The 17,706-nt window shown below is 42.6% G+C and overlaps 1 non-coding gene and 1 pseudogene across 1 annotated transcript; both read left to right on the forward strand.

The window, feature by feature from the left end:
- Nucleotides 1-6,409: 6,409 nt before the first annotated feature.
- LOC132619990 (uncharacterized) lies at nucleotides 6,410-10,612 on the forward strand (annotated as a pseudogene).
- Nucleotides 10,613-16,996: 6,384 nt separating this feature from the next.
- LOC132620659 (small nucleolar RNA R71) lies at nucleotides 16,997-17,102 on the forward strand. Its single transcript, XR_009575095.1, has one exon. It is a non-coding gene; the product is annotated as a small nucleolar RNA R71 (small nucleolar RNA).
- The last annotated feature ends 604 nt before the right edge of the window (nucleotides 17,103-17,706 follow it).

Below are 17,706 nucleotides of genomic sequence, written 5' to 3' on the forward strand. Positions count from 1 at the left end.
CAACCAAATGTTCTTGAGTTAGTGATGATTGAAAATAAGGGCAAGCTTATGGTGTGATATTTGTTAGCACCAGAATTTATTTGTTGAATGTGAGTGACTTTGTGTATATGTCCCTTGTGTTGTTGTTGTGAATATAGTGATTTTGGGACTTTCATTCTTGTGAGGGCATATGGATTACGATAGATTGGTGATGTTGAAAAATTCCAAGTTGAGTCAAATGAGCATATCTAGTAAGCTAGTGGTTTTGAGTCACTTATTGAGGCTTGAGTGTTATCGCTTGATTGTTTTGAAACTCCATTCCATTCTTGAAAATGTATTTTGAAATGAGGGAGTTATTTGGTTGAAGTTTCACATGCCTATAGCCTAATTATTTGTACCAATCAATGTCATAAGGGTTGTGCTTAATTGAAGAATGTGCTTTGAAAATGATAGTAGCACTACCTAAGCCCTGTATTGATGGATCCTCATTAAGATTTTAGTTTTGATTTGCTTGAGGACAAGCAAAAGACTTTAAGTTAGGGGTGTTGACGTGCCGCGAAATTACGGGATATTCGATGCTAATTCCTTAAGCTTTTGTGACTCTTCAAGCACTTTTGTTGATACTTTTTGGGTATTTATGTCGTTTTGTAAGATAAGATGCCCGGAGAGCATAACGGAGCAAAATAGAGCAAAAATAAAACAAGCAGCACTTTCTGGCAGCACATGCTAGCAGCACTTGCTGCAGCATGTTGTGCATGCGAGCAGCACTTGCTGTAGCATGTTGTGCATGCAGCACATGCGAGTAGCACTTGCTGCAGCATGTTGTGCCTGCAAGTGGCACTTGCTGCAGCATATGCTGTACGCAGGGCATTTTTGTCCACAACTTGTTCCCGTTTTTGGAATGTTATAAATACTCTTTTAGGGTTTGTAAAACATATCTTTGTCATAAAACACAAGTTCTTGGAAGCTAGGGTTTACACCACACTTTGAAGTTGAAGATTTGGTTGAGCACTTTCTTGAACCTTTACTTCATTTCTTTAATTTCTTGCTTTGTAATGAATATCTAAGTGTGTAGTATTTCATTTCTATACTTGAACCTTGTTTATGGAAGTATACATTGTTAAAGTTTGGATTGAAACTCTTGTTTTGCTTATGTATTGAATGATTTTTATTTCTAATGAAGTGGGTCTTTGTTTCTTTAATTAATCTCATTTTGAATGATTCTTAAGGGAGTAGCTAACCCTAAGACTCGCCCATTTACTTTGATTGAGCTCGGAAGAGTAAATCTAGGTTGGGAAAGATTAATTAACAAGAATTTGGGTCATTAAACCCATCTAATAACTTGAGCTCGGAAGAGGATAGTTACTTGAGATTAAAATGATTGTGGCTAATATCACACTCTAAGGCTTGGAAAAGCTTAGAGTGAAATTCATTGATTTGGTTGGAAGACTTTCAATGAGATTTTAGAAATCATTATCTATTAACATAAACCCGCTCTTAGTTGTTAAATCGTGAAATACATTGGATCGCTACTTGAGAGTAATTTCCCTTGTATCCATGCTTGTGGCCATTGATCATTTTACTTTCTTTCTAGGTTAGTTTACAGTTTTGCATTAGTTACAATTTTCTCAAAAACCAAATATTGAAAAAGTGTTTGGCTTAGCTTAGTTGCGATAATTCCTAACTTGTTTAAATCGCCTAGTATATTGTTCCCTGTGGGATCGACCCCGACTCATAGTTGGGTAAATTATATTGCGACGATCGTGTACACTTTCTCTTTGAGGAGTGGATTTGGACGTTATCAATCAACAATCTCAGCAGCAGCATCGGTACTCGAGGAAACACTATCTGGGACACCCGTTGTGATACAGTAGTAGTAGCATCAATAGTAGGCTCGACTGGATCAGTCCCAAAAGCATGGCTCGGGCTCAACTCGAACTGACTGTCGTCATCATCACCGGACTGATCTGCCTCATTATCATCCTGGCTCGTAACCTTATTCTTCCTCCAGTCTCCCACATGGACAGCTTTGATGGTGTTGTCCCATTCTGGAAGCTCAAATATCATCGCCCTTTTACCCAACTCCGTGATAAGACACGGGAATACCATGGATTTCTTGGGCTTGTGTGCCCTCACATGCAGCTCCTTAGCAATTAGTTCCCTAATATCCATCGGATATTTTGACATAAAAGAGGCAATAGTGACTGCCTGACTGGTCGAAAGGGTGTTGTCAGCCAAAGTTGGAGTGATCCAGTACCTAAGCAACGTCCACCAAAACTTGTCTTCCGTCATCAGGTAACTTTTAGTAATCTTCACTCTCTCATCATTTGTCCATTTCTATTTGCCTAGCTGAGATGTGATTGTAGTTGCAGTCCATTGCCTCACAAACTTCTTGTCTTTCCTTGTTCTCTTATCTAGGAATATGCTCAATTCGGTAGGCGCAACATAATCATTGCCAAATAAAACTCTGTTGATGGCCTTAGAGGAAATATCAACCTTAGAGTTACGGACGGTCACAGTCTCTAACATAGGAATTTCATGCCAAGCGCGATTGGGCCTTTTTAGATCATTCAACACAGCTCCATATGCAGCATAAAACTCCCTCATCACGTGCAGACAGTACTCTCCTAGCTCGTGAGTGAAGACATCCAAATGATACATCCTGACGGTTTCGTCAATCCGTGGATATACCGAAATACCCTCGAATATCCACCGCCACTCCTCAAATATGTTCCTCTGTGGCCTGCCCCCATTTTTTGTCCCGGCCATCCATTGGTCATATAACTCCTTCGAACCTTTGACCGAGTACCTGAGTTTTTCTTCCTCCAAACATTTGGTCCGGATGGCTAATTTTCGACCCTCTGGTGATGTATCCGAATCCTGAGCTTGGCTAGAACTTGGCTCTTCAGAGCCACTCTCTTGCCTAGTTTGTTAGGTCGCCCCCTTGCTTGCTGCTTCCGCATCAGAATCCCCCTCTTCAGACTGGGAGGCTTCAGACTCAGGCCGGGACTGTGTCATGGTTGGGGGCATAGATGTGCCTTGTGTGGGGGCCCCTCTGACCTTCAGTGGACGTATAACCTCTGTGGACTCGGAGCCTGAATTTTCTCCTTCAGAATTGGAGGGTTCATCTATCAATTTAAATTTCGAGCCCACTTGCTTCCCTGTGCCCTTGCGTTGGGGCCCCGTTTTCTTTGTAACACTTCTTTTCTAACTCATTCCTGCAAAAGACACATCCTATTAGTTACTATGAAACAACTAAACAAAAGTGAAAACAAAAGAACTGTACAAAAAAAACTATGTTCTGTCTGTGACCGTAAAGTTAAAATACGCACTATAAAGTGAAAAACAGTCCATAACTCAGGTCGTAATATGTCATCTTATATTTTGGACTTCACTATTTTTTGGCTTTTCAATATAACGACTAAATACGGACCGTAAAGTGAAATACGGTTCGTATCCTGAGTTTATATTATACTTCATATAGTCACAGAAACAACTTTATTTTGGGTGTTTAAGAAAACAATAATTGCACCAATTATCATGGTTTCACATTGTTTATGGGGTTGGGTTACTCAGAATTCACCCAATTTCATACCAAATTCTTTTCAAGTACTCATGGTTCATGCTTTTAGTGGGCATAACAAAACTTGAAGTTTGAAATTCAAGGTTTGGAATGCCCTCCAACCCATCTCGGTCTTAGTACAAACTTCCCATGAGAATTACAATTTTATAACAACATTACCCTAATACAAGATCATTAACCAAGAACAAATTTCACAAAATCCTTGTTTAAGCAACACCCAAAAGTATTTCATACCCAAATTGAGTAAAGTGGAGAGTGTCAATCATACCTGTAATGATGAATAATAGATGACAACCTTGAAGAACTTAAGAGAAAAATCAACAATGAGCAATTAAACCTAGGGTAAAGAGATTAGGGTTTAGAATTTTGTGAAGATGGATGAATTTGAGAGTGCATAATGGTGTATTTATGGAGATAGGGAGTGGAAGATGATGGGTTTGTAAGTGGAAGGTTGTGAGTTTTGGTATTGAAGAGTGGGATTTATTTTTGAAGTGGTGGGAAAATGAAAAGAGGCGGTACTTATGTAATTCTCTCTCTGTACCCGTTATTTAAGTAACTGCCTGTATTTTTTTTTTTTCAATCACTAAATACGGTCCGTAAAGTGAAATATGGCCCGTATTTAATGATGTTTGTTGAGACAGTGCACTGTGTTGTGTCATGAAGGATTACGACCAGGTTTATGGGTCATATTTTGAAATACGGTTCGTATACCATGTTCGTAATTTTTCATGTTACAATGCAGTGCTATTATTTTGTGGCATTGTTAAATACGCGTTGTTTTCTGCCCCGTATTGTGAAATATGATCCGTAAATGTAACGACCCTTCCGATCGTTATGAAAAATGTAGGGTCACCCCACCAAATAGAACCTTTCCAAGGGTAGAACGAGTCAGTAAGAACTTGATTTTGTAAGCTCAAGAGCTGAAATTTGACTTGCTTGTGATTGTTGTTTTATTGTATTGAGTTCGTCGGGGGGTGACGTAGGAAATTAGAACTCAGATGCTGTGAGATATGGTGCTTTTATGTCTGTGTACATGTTTTTTTGAGTTTGTGAGGCCACAGATGAAATGTGGAATGAAAGGGGGGAAAACTGGACAAAACGTCGAGCTCACTACCCAAAAGGCAACGCTACAGTGGTAGGAGTACCGCTGTGGCAGTACCACTGTAGCGGTGGGCTGGCCGCTGGGCCGTTGTGGCGATCTATAGACCGCTACGGTGATACTGCTATAGCTGGGGATTGACCGCTATAGCGATGAGCGGATTCTCTTTGGGTCCGCTATAGCGATCACTTGGCAACTATAGCGAGACCGCTGCAGTGGTGAAACGACCAATGCAGCGGTCTACGGGGGGACATAACTTGTGTTTTAAAGACTTAGTCTCATAGTTTTATTCATAATACCCCAACACAGTTCCCCACAGGCACGTAGGGCGAATTTTCAAGCTAGGGCAAAAAAACTCTTGAGAGGTAAGTTCTGTTTATTCCTTCCAACCATTCTATCTCATCTTCATAATTATCATCACTCGTGCCAGGACATGTCTAGTAGAGTCTTGCGGATCGGTATGGAGACGTCTATACTGATCTTCGAGAAGCTACCAGACACTAGGAAAACTCTCTTCTTTCTTTTTTTCATGCTACTTGATTCTAATTGGTATCTGCTGATTCAAATTGGTATCTAACCGTCCTTCACTCTCTCGCAGATGGTGAGAACACGAGCGGTAGCAGCTAGAGGTAGAGGTGGAGGCAGAGGAGCTGGCAGAGGGGCGACCCCAGCAGAGGGTGGCGTCCCAGTGGTTGACCCTGTGCCTCCAGTGGTTCCTAACGAGGTAGCGGGAGATGCAGCCGCACCAGCCCAGCCAGGGGCAGTACCAATTCCGCCAGGAGCTGCAACTGCTTAGGGTATACCAGATGATATGGCACAGGTGCTGAATTGGTTGCACGGGTTAGCACAGGCCAGAGCTATACGGTCCAGCAGGTAGGGGTGCAGGAGTAGCAGCCCCAAGTCCGGACAGAGCACAGGCTCCAGGGGTTAAGTATGCAGCAGCAGTGGCACCTCGCTTGGAGCAAGTTTCGAGTTTTGAGGCCTGTGTGAGGCCAGTTGCAGGGCCAGTGATGACTGGAGAAGAGCATGATCTATATTGGAGGTTCACTAAAATGAAGCCTTCTGTATTCTATGGTACTGAGACAGAGAATGCATATGAGTTCATCATCGACTGTCACGAGAGGCTCCATGGACAAGTATGGGGTATAGTTTGTGACCTTCAAGTTCTTGGGTGATGACAAGCTGTGGTGGAGGGCCTATGTGGAGTGCAGGCTAGCTGAGTCTCCTCCGTTGACTTAGGCTCAGTTTTACTTGGTGTTTTTGGATAAGTACGTTCTGCGTACTCTGAGGGACCGAAGGAAGGATGAGTTCGCCACTATTGGTTAGGGGAACTCATCGGTTACTTTGTATGAGTCCCGTTTTCACTCCCTATCCTGATATGCTCTTCAATTGCTGCCTACTGAGGGGGAGAGGATACGATGGTTTGTGAAGGGGTTGAACGTTGGGCTTCAGTTATCGGCCCTCCAGCTTGTAGCCACTGGGATTCTTTCCAGGAGATAGTGAAGCATGTCTGTGTTGTTGAGGGCATTAAGCGGGAGAGTTACACAAAGTAGGTAGAGAAGAAGGCCCGAAGGGGTGGGGTTTTCAGCAACTCCTTCTCGATGGATCAGGGTTCATAAATATATTTAGGGTGTCCGGTTCAGTCCGCGATGCAGGTGTCAGCTGGGGGCCCATCAGGGGCAAATTATCAGGCTTCCAGTCAGCGTAGAGGCTATACTGCTTCATCAGTTTCCGTTCAGTGACCTACGATGGACTGTGTATGTTACGAGTGTGGTGAGATAGGGCACATCAGGAGGCATTGCCCCAGACTTAGACAGAGTGGGCAGACGACTCAGTATCAGGCTTTTCAAGCTCCGTTGGCAACAAATCGGGGGTGTAAGGATCGCGCACCGACAGGACGGGGCGACCACATCGCAGGTAAGGGTGGTGCCCATCCTAACCGAGGCAGTCCTCAGGCAGGTAGAGGCGAACAGCAGCCCGACAAGGGCGGGGCTCAGACTGGTCATGGTAATCGCGATGTTTCACAAGCTACAGGAGGGCGCGGTCATTTGTACACTTTTCCAAGTAGACCTGAGACTGAGGCCTCCGATGCGATTATCACAGGTACTATCTCAGTTTATGACCAGATGGCTTCTGTTTTATTTTATCCCGACTCTACTTTTTATTATGTGTCTACGTATTTTGCTGTGAGTCTGGATATGATGTGTGATACCCTTGATGCCCTTATTTATGTATCTACTCTGGTTGGGGATTCAGTGGTAGTAGATAGAGTCTACCCATCTTGTGCGATTACTTTTGTGGGGTATAGTACTTGGGCAGATTTGATGATCTTAGACATGGTAGATTTCGATGTCATTTTGGGCATGAGTTGGTTGTCCCCGCATTATGCTATACTAGATTGCCATTCTAAGACTGTTACCTTAGCAATGCCCGAGGCACCTAGACTTGAGTGGAAGGGTAACCTTAGTCCCCTCCCTAAGAAAGTTATATCCTTTGTGCGTGCTAGGAAGCTAGTAAAGAAGGGTTATTTAGCTTACTTGACACATATTCGGGATACGAGTGCAGATACTCCATCTATTAATTCGGTTCTAGTGGTATGTGAGTTTGCGGATGTGTTCCCCGCGGACATGCCTAGTATGCCATCGGATCATGATATTGATTTCAAGATTGATTTAGACCCAAGAACTCGTCCTATCTCTATTCCACCTTATAGGATGGCGCCAGCAGAACTCAGGAAATTGAAAGAGCAGTTGCAAGATCTTCTAAGTAAGGGGTTTATTCACCCGAGTGCCTCTCCGCGGGGTGCTCCAGTGTTGTTTGTTAAGAAGAAGGACGGGTCTATGCGTATGTGTATTGATTACCGTCAGATTAATAAGGTAACTATCCAGAATAAGTATTCCATTCCCCGTATTGATGATTGGTTGATCAGTTACAGGGAGCTTCTGTGTTCTCTAAAATTGATTTGGGGTCAAGGCACCATCAGCTGAAGATTCAGGCAGAGGATATTCCTAAGATAGCTTTTCGAACCAGGTATGAACACTACGAGTTCTTGGTTATGTCTTTTGGGCTTACTAATTCCCCAGTTGCATTCATGGATTTGATGAATAGTGTGTTTAAGCCCAATTTGGACTCTTTCGTAATAGTGTTCATTGATGATATCCTGGTTTACTCTAGAAGTAAGGAAGAGCATGACAAACATTTGAGAATTGCTTTTGGCATATTGCGGGAGAAGGAGCTGTATGCTAAATTCTCCGAGTGTGAGTTCTGGTTATCTTTTGTGTCCTTCTTGGGGCATGTTATTTCAAAGGAGGGTATTATGATAGATCCTCAAAAAATTCAAGTAGTCAGGAAGTGGGCTAGGCTAACATCAGTGACAGAGATCTATAGCTTCGTAGGTCTGGCTAGCTACTATCGTCGGTTTGTGAAGGGGTTTGCCTCTATTGTTTCTCATTTGACCCGTTTGACTCAGAAGGAGGTACCGTTTCAGTAGTCTGACGAGTGTGAGGAGAGCTTTGAAAAGCTCAAAACATTGTTGACTACGGCACCGATTCTAGCATTGCCCGTGGAGGGCAAAGATTTTGTTGTTTACTGTGATGCTTCACGTTCTGGTTTGGGTGCTGTTTTGATGCAGGAAAAGAAGGTGATTGCTTATGCTTCTTGGCAGTTGAAGGTGCATGAGAAGAACTATCCTACTCATGACCTAGAGTTGGCAGTGGTGGTGTTTGCGTTGAAAATTTGGAGATACTACTTGTATAGTGTCCATTGTGAGGTGTACACAGACCATCGCAATTTGCAGCATGTGTTCACTCAGAGGGATCTAAACTCTAGGCAGCGAAGATGGATGGAATTGCTGAAGGATTATGAAATCACCATTCTGTATCACCCTGGTAAGGCAAATGTAGTGGCTGACGCTTTGAGCAGGAAGTCGGCTAGTATGGGGAATCTGGCTCGTTTGATTTCTTCGAAGCGTCCGTTGGCTAGAGAGGTTCAGACTCTGGCTAACAGTTTTATGAGGCTGGATATTTTAAAAATAGACAGGGTGTTGGCTTGTATTGAGGCTCGATCATCATTTTTAGAGCGAATTAAGGCTAAATAGTTTGAAGATTCTAAGTTATGTAAGATACATGATAAGGTGTTGCGCGGTGAGGCCAAAGAGGTCGTGATTGATGAGTAAGGTGTGCTGCGAATCAAAGGGAGAGTATGTGTGCCACGTGTGGATCATTTGATCAAGACCATTCTAACAGAGGCTCATAGTTCGAGGTATTCTATTCATCCTTGCACTACTAAGATGTATCGAGATTGAGGCAACATTACTGGTGGACTAGGATGAAGCGTGATATCATAGAGTTTGTTGCTCAGAGTCTGAATTGCCAATAGGTGAAGTATGAGCATCAGAAACCTGGAGGCACACTTCAGAGGATGCCCATTCCCGAGTGGAAGTGGGAAAGAATAGCAATGGATTTCATGGTGGGTCATCCGAAGACGTTGGGAAAGTTTGACTCCATCTGGGTTATAGTTGACAGGTTGACTACGTCTGCCCACTTCATTCCGGTAAAGATAACTTATGATGCGGAGAAATTAGATAAAATCTACATGCGTGAGGTGGTTAGGCCTCATGGGGTTCCTATCTCCATAGTGTCCGATAGGGGCACGACATTCACATCCCGATTTTTGGAGTGTTTGCATGAGGAGTTGGGCACGAGGTTGGATCTTAGTACAGTATTCCACCCACAGTCTGATGGGCTGTCTGAGCGGACTATTCAGGTCCTTGAAGACATGCATCGTGCGTGTGTGATAGACTTTGGTGGGCATTGGGACCAGTTCCTGCCTTTAGCTGAATTTGCATATAACATTAGCTACCACTCGAGTATCGTTATGGCTCCATTTGAGGCGTTGTATGGAAGAAGGTGTAGGTCTCCTATTGGATGGTTTGATGCGTTCGAGGTGAGACCTTAGGGTACCGATCTTCTGAGGGAGTCCCCAGAGAAGGTAAAAGTGATCCACGCTAAACTCCCAGCAGCCCAGAGCAGGCAAAAGGAGTATGCGGATCGCAAGGTCCGAGATCTTGAGTTTGCAGAGGGAGAGCAAGTGTTGCTAAAGGTCTCACCCATGAAGGGTGTGATGATGTTCGGAAAGAAGGTCAAGCTTAGCCCGAGGTACATTGGACCGTTTGAGATCCTCAAGTGTATGGGGGAGGTGGCTTATAAGTTGGCCTTGCCTCCGGGTTTATCAGACGTTCATCCGGTGTTCCATGTTTCAATATTGAAGAGGTACCACGGGGATGGATCATACATAATCCGTTGGGATTCAATTTTATCAGATGAAAATTTGTCATATGAGGAGGAGCCTGTTGCCATCTTAGATAGGGATGTTCGCAAGTTGAGGTCCAAGGAAATAGCCTCTATGAAAGTCCAGTGGAAGAATCGTCCGGTGGAGGAAGCTACTTGGGAAACAGAATCTGATATACGAAGCAAGTATCCTCAACTTTTCGTTGACACAGGTAATTTCTCCTAGTTTACTTACCTTTGTCCGTTCGGGACGAACGGTGTTTTAATTGATAACTGATGTAATGACCCTTCCGGTCATTATGAAAAATGTGGTCACACCACCAAATAGAACCTTTCCAAAGGTAGAACGAGTCAGTAAGAACTCAATTTTGTAAGCTTAACAGCTAAAATTTGACTTGCTTGTGATTGTTGTTTTAGTGTATTGAGTCCGTCAGGGGGTGATGTAGGAAATTAGAACTCCGTTGGAAATTCCGAGGCCATGGGTGAATTCGTACGGTGTTTTTATGTCTATGTACATATTTTGTTTGTGTTTGTGAAGCCTCAGATGAAATGTGGGAGTACCGCTGGGAGCGGCCAGCCATTTCTCTTGGGGCTGTTGTGGCTGTGGACCGGTACAGTGATACCGCTATAGCGGTGAGCAGATTCTCTTTGGGTCCGCTATAACGGTAACTTGGCCACTATAGCGGGACCGCTGCAGCGGTGAAATGACTGCCGCAGCGGTCGACTGGGGGACAGAACCCGTGTTTTAAAGACTTAGTCTCATATTTTTATTCATAATACCCCAACACAGTTCCCCACAAGCACCTAGGATGAATTTTCTTACCCACAAGCTAGGGTAAGAAAACTCTTGAGAGGTAAGTTCCGTTTATTCCTTCCAACCATTCCATATCATCTTCATGATTATCATCACTCTTGTGGGTCTTCAATGGTGGAATTGTAATAGAAACCCCATAAATTGTTAAACTTTCTAAACTTGATGGGTTATCGTTATTATCACTTATTTGTCATCTAAAGGCTTGGATTAATTTCTTTTAATCATGAATTGAATTCTTAGAGCCATAAACTAAGTGAATTGAGACCTAGGGTTCTATATAAGTGGCATTTTGACCATGAAAACTGCTTGAAGTGGGAATGTTGTTGTAATATCGGTATAATTTGATGACTAATGATTACTAAGGCCCTTGTTAGGTTGTTTTACACCTAAAAAATCATCCACCCATTGGAATTGGGTTAAGGGAAGGGTATTCTTGAATTGGTACTTGTTATTTGAGATAATGTGACTCATTGAGCTTTCTATTTCTAGACTTTGAGCGTTCTAAGGCTATAAGGAGAGGAAAAGCTGTAGCGAAGTGACTTGTGTTGTTCCAGCTATACGTTTGAGGTCGGTTATGGTCTACTTGAGTTAGACTTTGGTTAGTTGATTGTGTGTTTTGTGAATTCTTTAGGAGAAAGCATGTCTAGTCTTCATGCATGATATTGTGTTGTTAAATTCCTATGTGAATGTATTTGAGTGATTGTATAGGCTTCGTGCCACTATTTCTGTGTGTTAAATCTGCAGTGGATGTGTTTGTGATGAGAAACTAATATAATCTTCTTGGTGATATTGTGATATGAAATGGTGACTTAAGCATTGATAACGAAAAGGCAAGAAACATTGTCATGTTAAGAGGTATGGAAAGGCACACATGTGACCTAGATTATGGGCTCGTGGCCTGAGGTTAGTTTCGGAACTGAGAGGAACATTGATATGACCCGCATTCGAGGTTCGTTCCGGAGCGGAGGTTTATGCTTGGGTCCGAGGAGTGAGTCCGGAACGAGTGGTACATGGATACCATGGGTCCCCTGCAGATCATGACTTCTGAGCTATGACATCAGTTAATATGTATGTACAGTGATGTGGTTATTGTGATAGACCTATTTCCATTGTGGTTTCCATTGATTGTGATTCTTGATATTTTTGTGACTTGATTGTGATTATCCTTGGTTGACTTATTGAGGTTTATTGATATTCGTGTCTGTTGGCTGGCTTGTTTATTCTATTGATTTTATGAGATATGCATGATACAATCTTAGTCGGCCTATGATATCTACCGGTACATAGTGTTTGTACTGATACTATCTTGCTGTATTCTTTTGAGTGCATTTTGTGATACAGAGACTACTACCCGCCCTCACATCTAGCATTGAGGACATTCGCTGACAGATTTAGGGTGAGCTTCTATCCATGCCAGGCCGCCCAAAGATCCTCTTCTTTTGATGTCTTTTTCTTATTCCGAACATTATGGATATTTATTAGGCAGATTTCTTTCTTTAGACATGTTTTAGATTAGAGTACTAGAACGATGACTTTCGGATTTTGGGGATTTTGTAATAGTTAGACTTCCACACTTATTTCAGTATTTTATGCCATGATTTATTTTGGTTATTTGATGCTTGAATGAGTAATAACTGGTCAACTTGGTTAATATAAAATCGGACTTGAATGAATAGATGACTTGTGTGTTGGTTCGCCCACTAGGAGTTAGTGTGGGTGTCAATCATGACGGGTTAGGTCGTGACAGTAAATCCAAAGCGTATTTTGCAATGTTGCAAAACAGTCTATCTGATGCTTAACTTACCTTTTATTCATCAATGTTTTCTGCAATATAGTCCTGCACCAAAACAAACGTTTCCCTATATGTATTTTTTTACAAGAACAAAAGAAAATAAACATTACACTTGGGTTGCCTCCCAAGAAGCGCGTGATTTAACGTCGCGGTACGACGGTGGTACCAATTTACTCTTGGTCGCCATTCACCGGGTCAGCATTCCTTCCAAGGTGCTTCAATCGGTATCGGTCAACAATTATATCCCCATCAACCATTTCATGATAGTGCTTCAGCCTCTGCCCATTCACCTTAAATGTCCAACTTCGATCTCCAAACTTCAGTTCAATCGCCCTATGGGGTGAAACACCTACCACCTCAAACGGACCACACCACCTTGATTGTAGCTTGGCCGGTAGCAGCTTCAACCGAGAGTTAAACAGCAAGATAGGATCACCCTTGTAGAATTCTCGCTTCAGTATTTCTTATCATATGATACTACTTCGTCCTCTCTTTATAAAGTGTTGCGCTTTCATACGCCTGGTACCAGAATTCATCCATCTCATTGAGTTGAAACAACCAGAGTTTGGTCGCCTCTTCCCAATCTATGTTCAATTTCTTCAAAGCCCACATAGCCTTATGTTAAAGTTCAACCGGCAAATGACAAGCTTTGCTGAAAACGAGCTTGAAGGGTGAAGTCCTAATCGGAGTCTTAAAAGGCGTCCGGTAAGCCCATAAAACATCATCAAGCTGGTGGGCCCAATCAGTTCTGTTTGAATTCATCGTTTTAGCTAGAATACTCTGGATCTCCCGATCAGAGACTTCAACTTGCCCACTTGTATGAGGATGAGAGGGTGTTTCCACCCTATGTTTGACGCCATACTTCTCCATCAATCCCGCGAAGGCTCTATTACAAAAGTGGGAACCACCATCACTGATTATAGCCCTCGGAGTACTAAATCGAGTAAATATGTTTTTCTTTTGGAACCCCATGACACTCTTGGACTCATTGTTAGGTAAAGCCACCACTTCTACCCATTTCAACACATAGTCCACAGCAACCAAGATATACTTCATGCCACCAGAGCTCATAAACGGTCCCATAAAATCTATCCCCCAGACATTGAACACCTCCACTTCCATTACAAAGTTCATAGGCATCTCTTACCTTCTGCCTATACTCCATTGCCTCTTACACTGATCACAAGACTGCACTAATAGATTTGTATCATGAAAGATAGTCGGCCAGTAGTCACCACATTCAAGAACTTTAACAGTTGTCCGGTTACCACTATGATGACCCCCAACTACAGAGTCATGGCATGCCTTTAGAATCGCCATCACTTCACTTTCGGGAACATAATGCCGAATGATGTTGTTAGCGCATGTTCTGAACAAGTATGACTCATCCCAATAGTATTGACGAGAATCCTGCAAGAACTTCTTCTTTTGGTATGCCTTGATCTCCTTTGGAATTATGCCTATCACCAAATAGTTGGCAATGTCTGCATACCATGGTACCACCTCCATTAACACAGCCAACACCCTCTCATCTGGAAACACATCATCGATATCTAGCTCATCCGAAGGCCTCCCGAATTCTTCAAGCCGAGAGAGATAGTCAACAACCTGATTCTCAGTTCCCTTACGGTCTTTCACCTCGAAGTTAAACTTTTGCAACAACAACACCCATCGGACCAATCGGGGCTTACTTTCTTCTTCACCATCAGGTATCTCAATGCGGCATGATCAGTTTAAACTAAGATTTTGGACCCCAACAGATAGGCCCGAAATTTCTCAAAAGCAAAAACTATTGCGAGTAGCTCTTACTCCGCCACTATGTAATTCATCTGAGCAGCATTTAATGTTCTGCTTGCATAATAGATCGGGTGCATGATTTTATTATGGCTTTGGCCAAGCACAACACCGATAGCAAAGCCACTTGCATCACACATCAATTCGAAAGGCAGAAGCCAGTCAGGAGACACAATAATAGGGGTTGTGGTCAACTGCTCCTTCAATTCATCGAATTCCTTTTGGCACTTCTCGCCAAATTTGAACTTTGCCTCTTTTTCAAGAATCTTACACATCGGGTTAGCAATTTTAGACAAATCCTTAATGAAACGCCTATAGAAACCAATGTGTCCTAAAAAGCCACGGACACCCTTAACTAAGTTAGGCGGAGGAAGCTTAGAAATCACATCAATCTTTGCTTGATCGACCTCAATCCCTTTTTTAGAGATTTTATGCCTGAGGACGATCCCTTCCTTCACCATGAAGTGGCACTTCTCCCAATTCAGCACCAGATTAGTCTCCTCACAGCATTTAAGCTCTTGACCTAGATGGCCAAGACGGTAACCAAAAGAATCACCAACAACCGAGAAGTCATCCATAAATACCTCGAGAAAGTTTTCCACCATATCAGAGAATATCGACATCATACACCGCTGAAAGGTAGCCAGTGCATTGCAAAGACTAAAGGGCATTCTGCTAAAAGCAAATGTCCCATACGGACAGGTAAAAGTCATCTTCTCTTAACCCTCCAGGGCGATGTTGATCTGATTGTGGCCCGAATAGCCGTCAAGGAAGCAATAATAATATTGCCTCGCCAGCCGATCAAGCATTTGATCAATAAAAGGCATAGGGAAGTGATCTTTGCAAATGGCAGTGTTAAGCTTGTGATAGTCCATCCAAACTCTCCATCTGATTACCGTCTTCGTCGGAATCAGCTCATTCTTTGCATTGGGCATCACTGTGATGCCGCCCTTTGTTGGAACACATTAGACTGAGGTCACCCATTTACCATCAGCAATCGGGTAAACCACTCCTGCATCCAACCATTTGATGATTTCTTTCTTGACGACTTCTTGCATGTTCTCATTCAGTATCCTTTGATGCTCCACACTCGTCTTGCTACCCTCTTCCAAATGAACTTTATGTTCACAGATCCCAGAAGGAATTCCCCGAATGTCTGCTATGGTCCAACCAATAGCATCCACCTCCAAAAGTCTCTCGATCTGCACCTCTGTCAGTAATGCTGAAACAATCACTGGTAGTGTATTATTTGGACCAAGGAATTTGTACTTCAAATGTGATGGGAGCTGCTTAAGCTCAAGCTTCGGTGGCTCAATGATTGAAGGCTTTGCTTAAGGAGTTGTACTATTTTCCAGATCAAGATTTAGCTTCTTTGGGTGGTAGGAATATGAACCCAACCCAACAAGCGAATTAATTGTCTCCACATAACCCTTCATGTCTTCAGCATCAAAATTTACAAGAATACCAGCCAGAGCTTCTCCCAAACTTTCTTCTTTCATCTTGGACTCCACCACTTCATCAACAACATCAAATGAATCAATCACCGGCATGCTCTCATAAGCACTTGGTAACTTTATCCTCTTACTTACCTGAAAAGTAACTTCCTCATTATTGACTCGGAATTTGATTTCATTCTTCTCCAAATCCATCAGAGCTCTTCCCGTAGCAAGGAAAGGTCTCCTCAGAATAATGGGAATGTCTCGATCAACAGCACAGTCAAGAATCACAAAATCAGTGGGCAACATAAATTTACCAATCCACACAAGGACATCATCAACCATGCTAACAGGATTCTTAATTGATCTATCAGCCATCTGTAACCTTATAGTAGTTGGCCTTGGCATCCTCAAACCTGATTGCTTGTAGATAGCAAGTGGCATCAAATTTATACTTGCTCCATTATCACACAGAGCACGAGCAAAATCATGGTACCTCACAAAATAAGGAATGGTGAACGCCCCAGGATCTCTCTTTTTCTGGACAGTAGTTGTTGAAATGATGGAACTCACAGTGTGAGTCAAACTCACGGTTTCATGTGGCACAGTCTTCTTCTTGGTCAACAGGTCCTTCAAGTACTTAGCAAAACCAGGCATCACTTTGATAGGTTCCAAGAAAGGAAAATTCAGAGATAACTGCTTCAGCTGATCATAAACTTTTCGAACTTAGCATCTTCCTTCTTCTTTACCAAACTCTGAGGAAAGGGAGGTTTAGATTTGAAAAGTTGAGTCAATGGGAAGAGAGCCCCTTTCACAGTTTGCTTGCTCTTGTCATCAGCCTCCTTCAAAAAATTTAGAATATCAGAAACTTTCTCAACATACCTGACTTATCTTCGCAAGCATTTACCTTCTTGATCTGGGTCTCATCAAACTTCTTGGTCAACAAAGAAATATTCGTTGCAAGCTGAGCCAATGTTTGCTGAATGTCTTGATACTCCTTCGCTATATTCTGGATCATGACACTACCACAGGGCACAATATCGGCCTTGTTCAAGTGCCAAGCCTGATTGTGCATAGTCAGCCTGTTAAGTATGGTGGTCACTAGAGTGTAATATTTATCCATAAAACAACCATCAACTGCATTGTTTGCAATTGATTACATCACGGGATCCAGCCCTCGGTAGAACTTCTTCATTAATATGTAATCCAGAAAACCATGACTTGGAAACTTCTGCAGATATTCTTTAAATCTTTCCCAAGCTTCATATAATTGTTCCCCCGGCCGCTGCTTGAATTCATAGATTTTGTCACGAATCTCAGCCTTCTTGCTAGGAGGATACCACTTCTTGAGAAAGACTACTACCATCTCTACCCATGCATTAATAGAATTTTGGGGCAGCTTCTCAAACCATGCTCTTGCATCTCTAGCCAAGGAATATTTGAAAAGCCTCAGCCGAATAGCATCAGCCGAATAACATCCTGTGGAACGTTTTTTTGGATGTGCCGAGCACATACATCCATTAAGTTCTGCAAATGGCGTTGAGGGTCATTCTCGGTAAAGTTCCAAAAGTAGCACTCAAGCTTCAACAACTGGTAGAGAGAGAAGTCAATTTTGATACTTGTAGCTCCAACCCGAGGATGAACAATAACAGATGCATAGTCCTCATCAGCAACAAGATCAACGAAAATGTTCTCTTCATCTGATTCATTCATGTGATCATTCAATCAACCACCCTAGTTACCAGCTACTCCACGTTGGTTTCACTGATTCTGATTCATGTTCACCTGGTTTACAAGGAATAGCAAACAAGGTGTGATGGAATAAGCAAAAGATTTCAATCAAAGCAGACACTATTTATTAATTTCAAACCGTATTCCCGGCAACAGCGCCAAAATTTGATATGCTCAAATTGCACCTTTA

The sequence above is a fragment of the Lycium barbarum genome, chromosome 11, assembly GCF_019175385.1.
Source record: "Lycium barbarum isolate Lr01 chromosome 11, ASM1917538v2, whole genome shotgun sequence".
In the NCBI taxonomy this organism is placed as follows: domain Eukaryota; kingdom Viridiplantae; phylum Streptophyta; class Magnoliopsida; order Solanales; family Solanaceae; genus Lycium; species Lycium barbarum.